Source organism: Ixodes scapularis, unplaced genomic scaffold, assembly GCF_016920785.2.
Source record: "Ixodes scapularis isolate PalLabHiFi unplaced genomic scaffold, ASM1692078v2 PGA_scaffold0__279_contigs__length_252992795, whole genome shotgun sequence".
Classification (NCBI taxonomy): Eukaryota; Metazoa; Arthropoda; class Arachnida; order Ixodida; family Ixodidae; genus Ixodes; species Ixodes scapularis.
The window spans coordinates 106824615-106840689 of NW_024609835.1; the positions used below are offsets into that span (position 1 = coordinate 106824615).

A 16075-nucleotide genomic window follows, 5' to 3' on the forward strand; every position below is an offset into this window, starting at 1 on the left:
AATTTCATTATTATTAAAAAGCGTAAAAATGCTACGCGGTGGTCAGGAAAAGACAAATTGACAGCACAGAGGTGGACGGTAGCTTTGAAGGAAAAATTCCTAATACATTTTCGTACAACCGTCCCAAAAATGCCCATGGGCTGGAGCGATCGAGATATATGACAACAGTTTGGAGAATCGCAAAATCCAATTTGGGCATGCTCATGCGACCTACGTCAGTAATGCTGCAGCAAGCCACTTTAAGCACAAGTACAAACTACGCGAGCTGCAGAGTAACAAGTACACGTCAGCGATGTGTATTTTTTTTTTTTTTTTTTTTTTTTGCAACTGGACATGGCAAGAGTGCCTGCGATATAATCGGGGGTCGTGTCAAGCACCAGACAACGTTGTACAGCTTCCGATCGCCCACCAAGTCGGTGATCAAGTCGGCGCCAGAGATGGTTGACCCACTGAACACTAAACTGCCGAACGTGAAACTAATCCACCTCCCAAAAAGGAGACGTAAAACCGTTCAGGGACATGACAGCAAAATGAGCGGGGCTCTATTTCTGTTGCGCGTGGAATTCAGCACTGTCACTTGTGGCAGTGTACGCGGTCCGGCACTTCGCAACCCGGTTTGTAGCAAAAACAGTAGACGCAGAAAATATATATGTTTTAAAATAAAGTATCCTATGGCTGGGAAAAGCAGATCGAGGTCGCGATTTCGCGGTGCCACAAAGAAGAAACGAGCAGTGATCGCTACAGGCGAAACGGGTTAAACATCTTTCTCCTCGTATAGTGCCAGGAGAGCGTCCGGATAAGCTTCCGGTGGAAAGAATGCAAGCGACAAGCGCCGAACGTGCGCACAGGATCTCGATTCAGTAAACTCGTTTTAATTGTATCACTTTAAACATGTCTTATTTCTTATCAATATTTAAACCTGGTCGTCAGCAGCCCAGCCTCCCTACGAAGGGTAAACTCCGAAATTCGCTGATCCAGGTCTTTGTATTTAAATTGTTGACTTGTGCTTCAAACTTACCTGTAATCTTTTGTATGAATTCTTATTTTTCACAAAGTCCTGTCACAGTGCTTTGTCTTCAAGACTTCATACAGTTTTTGACCCCTTTCTTGCCCTTGTTTGAAATCGGCAACTTCCTATCTTTCTCTACTCCTGTTACGGCAATTCTGTATATTTAGCTCTCTGTAAAATCAAAAATACAAAAATATTGCAAAGCATTTTCGAAGGGCATGATAGGGCAAATTATGAGCCTTGAACTGTGAAAGGCAGCAGACAAATTAAGATGGCTTTCATTTTAAGCTGATTTTTCAATAATTGCAAAATCGGTAACCTGTCAACATTTCAGTGCATATTTTTTTAGAAAGTTTATCGTTTTCAATTTCAATGACAATTTATGCGAATATTAAACAAACACGTCCAAATTATGTTAAAAATTGGAATTTCCAGCCTTTTAAGATTCGAAAACATAAAGCTCTGAATTAATTTGTAATCGATAATACATGTTTACCTCCTTTTATTTTATGTACAATCTCTGCTCAAAAAAATATTAAACCTCAGGCGACAACAGTTTCTCTTTTATAAATATCTAAAGGGTCGGTTTCACGCAAGTCGCGAAGACGTGCGCGTAATACCAGCAGCGACTTTGTAATTTTCGTTCCTCAAGAGAAATTTTTTTTTCCGCAAAAAAGGTTTGAATATCTCACGAGGGTCATGTTGCGTCACCGGGGCCACGTTACCTCACGGGGGTTACGTGACCCCTGTGATGTCACGTGAGGATAACGTCATCGCGATGACGTCATCGTCATCGTTGCTGATTACTTCATCAGTGACGTTACCAGTGACGTCCCTTATGACGTCATTATTACTGGTGACGTCATCAGTGACGATGACGATGACAATGCGGATGCCAGTGACGTCGCTGATGACGTCAACCGCGCGTCTTATAAAGCACCGTGCGGACGTCACTGATGACTTCATCAGTAACGATGACGTCACCAATGACGTCATGCGTCCCATAAAGCACCGCGCGGTCAGCCGACGGCGACGCCGCTCAAGCTGGAAACGGGCGCCTAAGGACTGCGCTCTAAAAGAATGGCAACTGACAGGACCAAGCGTCGACCACCAACTGAAAGTTAATTTGAAAAGATACACAGCACCCAATGAGGTAAATGACTTTAGAGCGATAAACTGGCAGCTGAAAGTGACCCCCAATTGGCCGCCGCCATGTTGCACATTTTTTACCGTTTTACGTCTAGATGTTAACGAAGTACTACGCACAAATAATTGCCTATTGACCTTTAATAACAGTACCGACGAAGTAAGTTATGTTTTGTTTGTTTAAATTCTAAATGTGCTTTTACGACGAAAACTCCTGCACCTTCGCAATGCCTCCGCTAGTTGCCGTCAGCCGTGGTTCCATTATTTTGGTTTTTAGCGGTGCTAGACACTAATCTCTGGGGCTAACAGTAGTAAAAAAAAAAATTTATCACGTTTTTTTAACAGCGATTGCATACAAATCTCGGCTCCGTTTTGCGTACAAGCCTCAGGATTTGGTACAGTCAAGTGTAAGTGGTCAAAATTGTACAACATGGCGGCAGCCTAATAAAGGTCACTTTTGCCTGGTGAACCGGATATCAGTTTATCACTCTAAGCACCTCTACCCCGTTGACAACGCCTCACTTCTGCTATGGGTTATTACATTCGACATTCCAATGTTCCACAAGAAAACCAAACAAACACTCGAACTATCGACCTTTCTAAAAAAGAGGGTGCGGCCGGTGCCATCTTGAGTGTTCGTGCGTATGGCGCTTGCTTTCCTCGCTTCCTGAAGTGACGAACACGCACCTGCTGAGCTGTGAAGATCGCACGCTGCGCTGTGATTTTGTAACCTTCGGAAAGGTTTTTACTTCGTTCACTTTGAGTACAAGCGAGGTCGAAGATACAAGCGCGAGAATTTTTCCCTGAACAGTGCTGGAACCGAACGAGCGCGCGTGCTTGTCAGCGACGCTCAAATCCCCTATCTCGCCATTGTATCTCCTGCCACGCTTACACTTGAGGTGAAACAGAGTACAGAACACCTCCAAATTCTAAATCCAAGAAGGCCGCCTCACTCGCAAGATAGTCGACCGTTGAGTGACGTGGAACCCTGCTTCCTTTCTTGCAGGTACGTACGCCTCCACTTCTTATTTTGACAGTCGCTTTTTATGTTTTAACAGCTTCAGTATAGCCAAAACGTGGTTAACGTGCACAATCTCGGTCGTGCGTTGCCAGATGTGATCAAGCACACCTTTGAATGATCAAGCGCGCCTTTTCCATGTGTGATCAAGCCCCCCCTCCCAATCCTCTTCCCCCTGTCTGTCTGCTGTGAGGTTCACAGCTGGTCATGTACTCATATCGAGCAATTGCCAAATTTATTTCGTTTGTCTAACTCGACAAAATGGCCTCCATGAAGCGCGTGTCCCTGAAGCCGCGTTCACACTGCGAATACATCATACAAAAGATAGTCAGCAGACACTGCATAAAGCGTGTTATCTTCTTTCTTGTATGTCTGTCATATTGGTCATACGAAACTGTCTGCGGACATACTCGGAGGATACATATGTGTATGAAGCGAACATGCGACAAACATGCATGAGGCGTGTCCGCTGATAGATTTGTTATCGTGTCTGCGGAGAAACTCCGCGTCTTTTGTGTGACGTTGTATAATTTAGGGGCTCCGTGTTTTCGGATAAATCCGAAAAACTCCGAAAAACACCCGCCTGGTAGAATTTTTGTCAATTCGAATTTATCCAATAAATTCGAATTGACAAATTATCCAATAAACTCCGAATTGTTATGTGCCCATGCCCGCTTCCCCCCCTCCTCCCCTCCCCCCCCCCCCCACACACACACACACAGACACAACAAAATAAATGTTGGTTTGTTTTTGTTTGTTTTTACGATTTGAGCAGCGCAGAATAACGGTCCTGGGAGAATAACACCATAATTATCTTTCAAGCCTCGGACCGTTGTCAAAAGAGGGTCTTACGGCTTGTCTCGTCAAGATTGGTTCAGGATTACACCAGGTCTGTTCTCGAGTACGTCTGTACAGTCTGGGACCCACCAACTGCTGTTGATAGAAATAAACTTGAAAGAGTTCAAAACTTAGCGGCTAGATATGTTTCCGGGGATTATAACAGGCGACTCAGCATGACAAGTCTGAAGGAATTCTTAGGCTGGGAATATCTTGAAAAAAGAAGGAAAAAAGTACGGCTAAAATTATTTCGTAACATTTATCACTGCAGAATTGGTATACAGCGCAAAATTCTACATTTTCCCCCCGCATTATATCTCTCATCGTGTCGATCACGAACGAAAGGTACGTGAATATATATCTAACACAAGCCAGTTTAACTCTTTTTTTTTTCTTCAAATCTATTAGCGAATAAAATCAATTTCCTTCGGAGGTTGTTGACATTTTGGACAATGACGTTTTCTTTGAGGCATTGTGTGAAGTGTTTTCTTTTTTGTTTCCCGTGTATTGGGTATACATGTGCGAGTTCTGTTATGCTCCTTTGTATTGCTTAAATGTATCACATTGATGAAAATCCCCCCCACTGTAGGGCCACCCGGGCGCTGTGGGAAGGTGAATAAATAAAAGGAAACAGGTCATCGTAGCATTCGTGTCACGACAAAAGCCACCCTTTTGGTTTCCAGTTAGGGCAATGGCATTTGGGGTTTAGAGAAAAGAGAGGGTATGTTTCTGGGGGTAACAGTGAAACCTATGGAACCTATAGATTGTATAAAATAACGAAGAAGGGCAGTTGAAACCTCTCTATTACATCCTTAACCCCTCCACCTCGCGCGGCCGCGGGAGCACTTGAGCGCGACTTCTGTCGTGGGACAAATTAGTATTGCCAATGACACCATCACCAAATTCAACTGAAAAAACCTTAATTGATACAAGCGCGTTTTATTTTTTATTAGGCATACGTTTGCATCCGGTTATTATTTATTATTTTTAATAGGAAACACTGCGAAAGTAATCATCGAACTTAAACAAAATTGGGGATTTACGAAAAATAAACTCCGATGAACACCGAATTTTCGCTAAAAAATAAACTCCAAAAAACACCCTCCGAATTTCACAAAAAATAAACTCGGAAAACACGGAGGCCTATTTATAATGTGCAGTATAACTGCGGCGCTAGGCTTTGTTTTTCTGGTTGGTGTGCGGCTAACTTGGCATGGCCACCTCCAAAATAAATCAGATTCGCGAGTCACTGAATTTTTATTTCCTATTTAAAAATATTGATTTTAAGTGAAACTATGCGGAGCGCACGTTCGTCTGCTTCTTGTGCAGGGGTTGCGATGATGTCACTACGCCGAGCTTTATATGGCTCACCGAAAAATAAACAGTGGGTAGACCTCGAGATATCTAGCTTGGAGGTCTACCCACTATCGTTTCAATCTAAGCTAGAGCTCGGCGCCGTTGGGACGTCCCAGCAACTCCTGCGCAGAAAGCAGATGAGTTGCTCTGCGCATTCAGAGAGCACAAAGTACACAATATGTATGTTTTGGGGATTCATAATTTTGAAGAGGACTCATGCCGCTCAGCCGAAACTGACCTCATTCTTGTCTTCTTCCAACCGCCAACGACAGTGTTCCAACAGTACAAAACGAAACATTCTAAAAACTGGACTCTTCACTCTGGAATTCAAACTAACAGCGTCCATTCCTGACACCGACTTGTGGCGGCAAAAAAGAATCTTCGATGCTAATTTGTATGAGTAAATTGCCACAAGGTGCCCGTATTGCTCTAGTACTAGATGTGTGGTGCAAAGAACACTAGGAAAGTTACTGGAAGCTTTAAACCAAACGTCACGCTTTAAATTTATTCTCACTAAAGACCACACTGTAATCACACCCTTCGCGAGTGCATTTAGAAAGGTCTTGATTGAAATAGCATATATGTGCTAAATATAAAGTCTCGTCCCGCAAATGTCTCGGCGAAATTTTGCCACGTGGCTCGTGCAGCAGCTATGCGATAGTTCAGGCAAATTGGACTGAAGGGTAAGATAAGATAGGTGGTAACCATCGCAACAATAAATGCAAACATATGAAAAAAGCACTATATATATATATATATATATATATAATGGGCATGGTGGCGGGAGGCCGAAGGCGTGGGTATATAACTGAGAAGAAAAAAACCCTTGATGAAAGCAGCAACAACGGACGATTTATTCTTCGACGTTTCGGCCGGAATCCGGCCTTCGTGTGTATATATATATTGTGAGGGTGATAAAGAGTGATTTAATGGCGTGGATGATTCGCAGCCATACATTGAGCAATGCTCTGAGTAGCCACTGAACCGAGCCAAGTGCACGCGCTTGACAATCCTCTCTCGGCCCCTCGTCGTCTTCTATCCAACAATATATACATATTAATTTTCACGTATTTCTTGACGATTCAAACGAAGTTACTTCCGAACAACCGGCAGCATTAGTCGAGCGCTCCACGCTATTTGCCTCCAAAACCATACTTCAGGCATCTGTGGGGACCCGAAAGTACCATAACGGAGAAGATTATCACCCAAGGAACAGCCCCACATCCTACTTTCGGCCAGGAACGCTTCCGGCTTGCGTCGGCACAGCCGCCCTGGCGCCCAGCAACCTCGGGCCTACTCGTGAGTAGACCTACGCTAGGCCTACCTTCGAAGTGGTTTCTCCACAAACTCCATCCTCATCGCAAGCTAAAGCATAAACGGTACCTGAACTACCTTTATATACGGACGTCAGAAGGCGCGGTAGCATGCAGTCATCATCCTAAGATCACAAGATGGCAAGAACTTAAGCAACCACTCGCCCGCGTTCACAGCAGGAGCGGTCACCCAAGCAACACGGAGTTTTGCCAAGCATCGGCAATTGCCAAGCATCGGCAAATCAAAAAAAAGTAACCATAAAATTGCCAATATTTGGCCGATGCTGATGGCCAGTGGCCATTGGCCAGTGGCCAAAGAAAGACCAGTCATCGGTCAACGGCTGGCCACTGTCTGTCTACTGGCCAAAGGACCATTGCCAGCCATTGGCCAATGATTGGCAAAATTTGTGCTGATTGGGAATGCATGCTGCAAAACTCATTAAAGCTGAAAGTCAGAACACATACATCAAGACGCGCATTGCGCAAAACTTGCTCACTGCAGGCACCTATTAACCATCGTCACAATCCAAGCTCATCAATCTCACGGAAATTGAACTCCGAAGACGGAAAACACCCGATCCCAATATTCCTGGCCACCCCGGAGCCGCCTCCAATTGCGTGGTTTATGAAATCGCCTCGAACACCCCCGAAATCGAGCTCCGGGAGCATCTAGAATAAGGAGGCCCCATAATTCTATAAGCCCGCCAGATGACCAAATTTATCATTAACTTCACCTAAATTGAAGGACCTATCGTACCACAAAAATGCGTCGTCTTTTACCGTGGAGTAATGCGCTGCTACACGCAAAGACCCCGCAGTCTCCTATGCCACAAGTGCTACGAAATAGGGAATCGAGCAAAAATATGCCCTAGACGACTCAACAATATCATCTCGCGCACATGCAGCGCCGAACTCCCGCCAGAGAGCGGACTCGAGATCCCCCATGATTGTGAAGCGCTCTGCCGCAACTGCGGACACGAACACCGCACCACAGATCTGAAATGCTTGATGAGAGCCAAAGCAGACGCAGCGCTCCGAGTTAGGATGGACAAGCGCCGCAGACGGCAAAACGGTAAAACCCCCAACACTAAACCACCCCTGCGGACAATTGAAAACTGGCCCCTGCTCCACACCACGACAACGTCCAGCGTGTTCAAAGGTCTAAGACAGTCATGCCTAGCCCGGGTAGGCCCCCCAAGGCATCATAGCGCACCGCGATGCCCCAGGAGAACCACCGAACAGCACATCAGGAGCAGAAGAAACAGCGACTTATGCCGTCAACGAGCACACCAACAGGAGGAATGAGGAAGGCGAGCAGCCTCAGCGTACGAGCCCCAGAAAGGTGAGCGAACATATATGACACCCACCGGGCGCCACACCAACCCTTGCTCCGTCGGAGCCGGTTCTGATAGGGCCGTTATCAGCTCGCCCAATTTCGGCTTAAAGTCGTGAGCAATGATGAAATTTCTCGTTCCGTAGCGGCCACTACACATTTTATTTAAAATATCCACCACACGGCTACACCATAGTAAGGCTGAGCGCCAATTCTTAAAATACACTAAGCCCCCAGATATAAGAATAAAGAAAGTTAATTCAATTATTTTAGTTCATTAACTAACTAATTAACCCATTTAGCCTTTTTGCTAGTGGCCTCCATGACCTCCAACTTGGCCTGGGGCCAGGATGCGCGTATACACGCAAATTCATATCACAGTGTCGAAGCGGAGCCCAACCGGACCGAAAACCGGAACCGAACCGTTATTTTTAGCCAAACCGGACCTGTACCAAACCGAAACCTTCGCCGCCATCTTGGAACTGAACCAAACATGAACAAAAAGAACCTATAACTGTAGCCGGTTCAAACCGGTTCACGGTATTCTTTTATTTAAGTACTACAAAATAAATATTTGTGAATAAAAAATTGGCAATGCTATTTCCATATAGTGATCAAATTGTCATATACCGAATATCAATGTATGGTAAATTGTGGGTTTTCGTGACGTTTTTGTATTGGCAGTATAATTAATGACGTGTCACGTGGCCATGTGATGCCATGGTTCTAAGACATGCTGTCAAGTTATGTAAAGTCACGTGGCCCAGTGGTGTAGTCGCGTGATACACTGCGTCAAGTCTACTTAAATTGAGAACGTCACAAGATGTATCAACGTTGTTGACACCGTGACGTCAGATGTCATCCCAACTCCTCACCGCGAGTTACGTGACATCATGGACGTAGTTGATTGTCATGAGCCCAAGTCGAGTGATCGGGTTCATGACAATCAGCATCACTAAACGTTCACGATATGGCTCGTGTTCAATAAAAGATAAAAACAACCGAACTCTAAGAACGCCTAAAGTTCAACCCATGCTTTACTCTTTGCCAACTCCAGGGCATGAGTATATGAACACTGACTGCATATAATTAGCGTCAGTCACGTGGCCGTTTGGTCTAAAAGCGAGTAGAAGTGGTAAAAGCCGTTTCTTTCCTTTATTTGTTCTGCGTCTGCCACTGAGCGGAGAGAAAAAATAATTTCTGTTTTTGCAAGTTATCAACGTCAGGGATTAGCTCTTAGTGGTATTTACTGAAATTACAAAAATTGTTGCACGGACCACTTTACAAGTACGCATCATTGAGACACCCAAATATCTTTTCGTTGTTAATTAACTGTTTTAGAAAGTTGTCCCCGAAAATAGAAGACTTGAAAGGACTAAATATGACTTGTTAATCCGAATATAAATAGAAATACAAGTGTACGGGAGGGATACTTGAAAAGAAAGATCCTCGCGGCCCCAGAGAGATTGCCAAACGTTGGCAGCCGCTCTAAGTCTCACAGGGGTGTCGTTTTCAAGTTCTTGCCTAAGCTTTAACAATCTTTTTACTTTGTTTAAACATCACAGCCTTTGGGTGCAAAATAAAAATGGAGGATTACTGATCAAAAAAATAATAAAAAGACAATCGTCGAATTAAAACCCCCAAATGGTGGAGGGAGTCCCTCAGGAATAAAAAGTATTTTCTAAAGATGCATCGAAAAAAGAAAAAGAGGAAAAGCTTAAAACAAATACGGTGTTCTAAACACATATTTGAAAAAAAAAAAACGGAGACGACGGTTAAAGAAGGGGACAAACCTAAAACCTCTCCAACGCAGCTACTAAAATTTATTGACAGAGCCGTTTATATACCATCTCTCACACACACGTTTCCCGGAATATGCACACATTTTTGTGACTCTCTACCACAGTACAACGCGCAGTGACCTTAATTCAAAGACAATGTCATGTCCCACGCAACACAACACATACGTCTCCCGGAATTTGCACACGTATTTGTGCCTTCAACCGCAAAAGAGACCACTCTCGTACAAAGCAATAGCACAAGCAACACTTCAAAACAAAGCGCCCACCCCAAAGCAAACCCTCATACACCTGTTCACAGGTCCCACACTGCCATGATAAGGCAAACCACAAACCCATCACCAAAAGCATAAAAAAGCTATTTCAACAAAAAATCGTTTGGGTCGCTTTATCCTATGGTATTTTTGGCCGTGGGCTGATACAATTTTCTAGGGACGCGATTCTGACTGTCTCCTTCAAGACTCTTCTTGCATAATCTTTGTCGTTCCTTAACACCGCAGTTTTCCCCCAACCAGGTAAACAATTATTGAATTCCTGCACATGTTTAGCGGTCTGAGAATTCGGAGGTACGTTCTTGACCGCACTCATGTGCTCAAGAAGTCTGACATTTAAGCACGTTTTCGTCTGTCCCACGTACGAAACCCCACAGGCCATTGGGATATCCAGTGTTGTACACGTTCCTCAAAACGAGGAACGGAAGCTCGTTCCTCGTTCCTTTTGATTTTTGGAACGCGTTCCCGCCACAAGTTCCATCTGTGAGAAAGGAACTCGTTTAAAAAAGTTTAAAAAAGGGAACGCATCGTTACATATACGTTACATTTGTATTTTGCTAATTACCATATATAGTTAGATTAAACAAAGTGTTTTTTTTTACCTATCCCATTGTGGCAACATGCGAATTTGAATGCCGTGATGGAAGGACACCAAGAGAAGAAATCAAGTGGAAGCAAAGTTTCATTTGTTGATGATTCACTTTTAAAAATCTCAGCGTTTTGCCATATTCATGGTTGTTGTTGGCGATTCAGACGAGCCAAATGTACTGTTACTCCACATTGCACCCGCGTTTTACAACAACCTCACTCTTTTCGATCTACTAAAGACCCTTGCTTGAACTTAACAACAGTTGCTTCTCGCTGTTGCTGTCCGCAAGACGAGCAAGTGGAGAAGAGGGTAGGGTTTTTGGAAGATCAGTCTTAAAAACTATCACCCGTATTCACCAGGCGCGACTAACTAGCGCCGTTTTAAGGTTAGTAGCACGACTAAGTAGTCGCGAGCTAAACAAGAAATCCGCGACTAACAAGCGATTATGTTCTGCGGTATTCACGAGCGCCGATTTGCTCTGTGCGAGCGGGCGACTATCTAGTCAGGAGTTACACGGCGGAAGTGACGTCAGCGGCCTTATCACGCATGCGCTCAGGCCCTACCGGAAAAAAAAAACCGGATGTCAACAACGCGACGCGCACAGTTGACATCCGGTTGTCGAGTTTAGCCGACAGAATCCAGTTCAATCCAATCTGACATCAGCCGTCGCGCCAATTTGGTCAGGTGTTTTGGTCGTGCTTTGTTTCGTGCGTGATGGGTTCGTCCACCGTTCGTTCGTCCTCGGCTCAGAAGCAAAAAAGACCGCGAGGTGAAAACTGGGACCAGACGGAGAACTTAAGGCTCTTGGATCTGATTCTACCTTACGTTGCTGTCATCGAGGACAAGTCGAACGACCACGAAGTCAACGTACAAAAAAAAAAAAAAAAAGGCCTGGCAAGTAATTGATTCAAACTTCAGAGCGGAGTCGACCACGAAAGTTCGCTACCTCGATCGTATCAAGGAGCAATGGAGACGCATGAAGCTGACAGCAAAAAATAATTGGCGGGATTACTCCAAAGAACTCTCGAGGACGGGAGGTGGTGCACCACCGAAAGAGCCATCCGCCGTGGACACCGCGATAAAAGACGCTCTCCCTCACGAATTTGTTAGAGACACGAGTGCTTACGACGACGACGTGGAAATGGACGGAGAAACGTGAGTTCATCGAGTTATTCTACTTCGTCCTTATAATAAATGGGAAACCCTACTTTTTCACTTTTTTTTAGAACGACCGCACAAGAGCAACGTTTCGACTGCGTCCAAGAAGATTGTGTATTGGTGGAAGAGGCCACACTGGAGCACGTACCTACACCAGTGGAGTTGCTGCTAAGCACGTATGTCCTACTTTTGGGTGTATTTAGAATATAAATAATAAATAAATATTTTTCTTATCAAACTTTATTGCACAGAATTCAAAATTGGCTAGCTATTTTCATTTCTTGATATTTCCTACAAAAATGATGACGACGCATATGGAAGAGTAAAAGAATTTCACCAGTGCACACAAAAAGACGATTACATCCTTCCCCCCCCCCCCCCCCCCCCCCCAAAAAAAAAATTATGAAGATGCGAACCTTTAGTGGATTTGTTAGCTGCGAACAATAACTAACCAAGTATGGGTGCTAGCCGAGCTTGTAATAGAGGTTACTCTACTACCTGCAGCCAAGTGCCTCCGCCGGAACACCTTGATGAACCGGAAGAGGTGCTGCTGAACACGTGAGCATGCTGATGCAGATGCTATTACCTAACAGGGAACATATCTGATGCAGGCTGAATATGAAATAGAGTATCTATCTTCGGTAAGGAAACAAAACAACCTGTATTGAAGTGAGTGCTCAGTATCTTGACTTTCTTCTGGAGGTTGTGTGATGTCCGAAGTAACCTCACTAGTTTTCCTGCGGAAAATCATATTTTTGAGTTTTTATCTTAATATTTGCAGCAAATTTGCTAAATTTCTAAGCAAAGCATGGAAGTAGAAGCTGGTAGAGAAACTTGAATTTTGTCTTGAGAGTACCGGTCTAATTAATCAATGATGGTACCTAGTCTTAATGCATATGTGTGTGCGGTTCCTACTGTGTTGTGCTGTGTATGTAAGAAACTTAACAGTGCATCATCACTGAGTGAACGTCCAGTGCGCCGCCTGTAAAACCACTGCACTATTGTGCGTTGAGTGACTTACTCCCTTGTGCTGTGCTTAGTCAGGTACGTCCTACTTGTGCGAGCTTCAATGTAAGCATTGAGTGCTCCCCCTAGACCTGAAACTGTTCCCTGTTTTCTTCCTTTTTCTTGCCCAAGCAAGCCTACCACAAAAGTTACCGGTCTTACCTTATTGTTCTATTTCCGTAATAACAGAAATACCTTAAAGAATCTTTTGAGCTCCAGAATGGCTGAATACGTTTGCTAGTCATTTAGTTAAAGGTAATTTATCATTCCTAGATCTTAAATCTATTCCTTTTCAGCCTGATATGCACCAACATGCCCAGGCTAGTGTGACCGAGTCATGACATAATAATCTGATATGTCTTTAACTATGTGGAATGCAGCCGACCATCCAACCTTCATTTACCTCCTGCTGGATCCTTGACTGTAAGAAGGAACAACGGTACTGCCACTACAATGCAGCGACGTGCTGGGATCAGGCATCACAGAAGGTGTGCATTCTTGTACTCGTTGCAAAACTCCGCATTAGGGAGGGAGTATTGAGTACGCTAAAAATAATGTTGTAATATAAAACCTATGGTGACACTATTCTTTGCATACACAAAACGCTTGCGTATGCTATACTAAATCTCTCTAGTTCATCGCAGACAATACTTTTACAGGGGCGGCAGTTGGGTTGCTCTAGGGCAAAAGATTTGTCTTGAAGCATTATACGCCTAAATTTTGGGGAAAAAAAGGCCTTGGAGCTCTTACTTTCAACATTCCCTGGGTGACATGGTTCCCCCAAAAACCTTTCCCAGGTTTCAGTTACCTCAAGCCACAGGAGCAGCTAATTATATCACTTTTATTGAATTTCCACCGCTGAAGTGACTTGCATTTATTGTAAAACACTTTTGTGAGTGCAAACACGTTTTCTATTGCTTAGGCAGCCAGGTCTCCGTGGCAGTGCAACAAAGCGTACCGAGCTCGTAGCTGACTGCTATAATGAAAAATTACAGCAGCAGATGCAGTTCGACCAGCAACAACACGATCTTCAAATGAAGATTTTACAGCAACAATTCAAGAGGGAGGTCCAGCAGCAACAATTCCTGGAAGAGCAAAACAAGCTTCAGCTGAGTGTGCTTAGCGAACAGTTAAAATACTGGCAGCGAAAAAATCAGACAATGCTAGCACAGGACTAAAACAACCGTGATGGCTTGTGAGAGAAAAAAACATCTTTGTCACATAACTTCGTTCCAGGCCGTTTTTATTTTGGCAACAGGAACGTGTCTGTTTCGGTCTAAACCTTGGACAACACTACCTAGGTCATGCATAAGACGTGTTTTAATAGTGAAATAAAACTTTCAAATCATCTTCATTGTCTTTTTAAGCAGGATTATGTGACAAGGATGCTTTTGTTTACAGGCCACCAGAAATGTTTGATGTCCGTAGTGTTAACTTTGGTTGTACTCTATTTCTTCGACCGACATGTGCTTTTTTATTTTTTATTTTTACTTCAGTCGCTTGTCAGCGCTTCTGTATTATGTGGTAGTGTAGTCGATACTGGACGACATGCACCTAATACCCCAAGTTAGTAGTTGTACTGCACTAGTACATTGTTCACGCCAGGGTGTCGCCATGCTTCTAAGGCAGACCAACTTCTCTTCGTCTAAACATTTATTTTGCTTGTGTTTCACTGCGTTGGCCGTGCTCTTTTCAAGCGTTTCACCACTAGGTTTACATTTGTTTCATGTACCTGAAGAAAAATGGGTTTGTATTAACTGCGACCTGAATGCAGTTCCACTTGGAGGATCCTCGGGAGTTTCATCACTTTCGGAACTGGTGTCACTTGAATCGCTTGATTCGTAGTCCGTGTCAGAGTCTGAACTAAAATCATCCTCATCTAAAAGAAAAAAATGTAGGCCGCATTGAGACGAGTTTAAAGTATGGGTGTCTATTCCATTCATATTATGCAATCTTATTGCCGTTGTGGTCCTTGGCAATGTTGAAGAGCACACATGCCGCTACTATCACAGCCTTTGTTGTGTCTAAGGAGATTTCAAGTTTTCGGATAAGGCACCTGAACTTGTTTTTCAGTTGCCCGATCACTCTTTCAATGGCATTCCTTGTAGATTTGTGTCGTGTGTTGTACTCTTCTTCTGTACTATCCGGCCGTGCACCGAGGACTGGTGTCAAGAGATGCTGACTGCACGTATATCCGTTGTCTCCCAGTAGGAGGCCTGTCACTTTCTGTGTGTAAATAAGTATAAAATGCATAAACATTAAAATATGTTCACAAAAGAGATATGTTTATTTCAGAGTGAATGAATCCCAATATTTATTATTTTTTAAGGCTGGGCAGTAATGAGGCTACTATGTGCCACTTTAGAATGTTTGCGAACAATAATCGTAGCAAACACTAGCTTACCCCCTCTTGAAACTTCTCCCGAAGGGCACATTCCTCCCAGATCCTTGAATCGTGAGCACTACCACGCCACGGTGCCACTACGTTGGTTATCTTCTCCTTAGCATCACAAACCAGCTGGAAAGGAAAATGCAGTGTTGTACGTAACATACTCCTCTTAAGTTGCCCCACCCAAAATACTTTTTAGGGTGGGTTGATAGTTTTCAAATAATTTAAAAAGCCAATATTTGGTACACTAACCTATCAATACCTTTTGCAAGTATGTTGTACTCATTTGCTACATTGGTCGTAAGATACCCCCACATTTTTCATCGGAAGGCGGGAAAGTAAAAATATGACTAATTGCAGTGCTTTGCGACCACAGGCTTTTTTTTTTCTTTTTTTTTTTTAGACACTCTTGGGCCGAGATGCAGCACCTACCTCTGAGGTAGGTACTGCATCTCGGTAAACAAATGTGCCGCCTCAGTTTAAGCAGACACACGTCTCTTGGCAGGGCAGGACACCAAAGACATCTGCTGGCCGTTCAATTGTCGCTTTGTACGCCCCACAGCGTTAGACACAGCCTAGATTTTGAAGCAGGAATGCCTGTAAGCGAGCACCAGGGTACGTATACAAAGCCAGGGTGGAATGACGTATTCCTTATAGGCTCGTAGCCAGGAAGCACTGCCACAAAACACTGGTAAAAGCCTATAGTAAACTGATGTTCTATTTCCTAGGAATCTGGAAAGAAAGGTGAAGTGACAAGGCACCTTTCTCTCGAAAGCTCTAAAAAGTTTTCACTGGTTAGTGATTTAAATATGTTCTACTTGAATACTTTTTTGAGAGATGAGTATTAGGTA

At 43.8% G+C, this 16075-nt stretch overlaps 1 long non-coding RNA gene across 1 annotated transcript; it reads left to right on the forward strand.

Annotated features, from left to right (window-relative positions):
• The first annotated feature begins 12346 nt into the window (after positions 1 to 12346).
• On the forward strand, positions 12347 to 14059 carry LOC120845904. The gene is made up of 3 exons (XR_005716929.1): positions 12347 to 12388; positions 13216 to 13323; positions 13758 to 14059. It is a non-coding gene; the product is annotated as an uncharacterized LOC120845904 (long non-coding RNA).
• The last annotated feature ends 2016 nt before the right edge of the window (positions 14060 to 16075 follow it).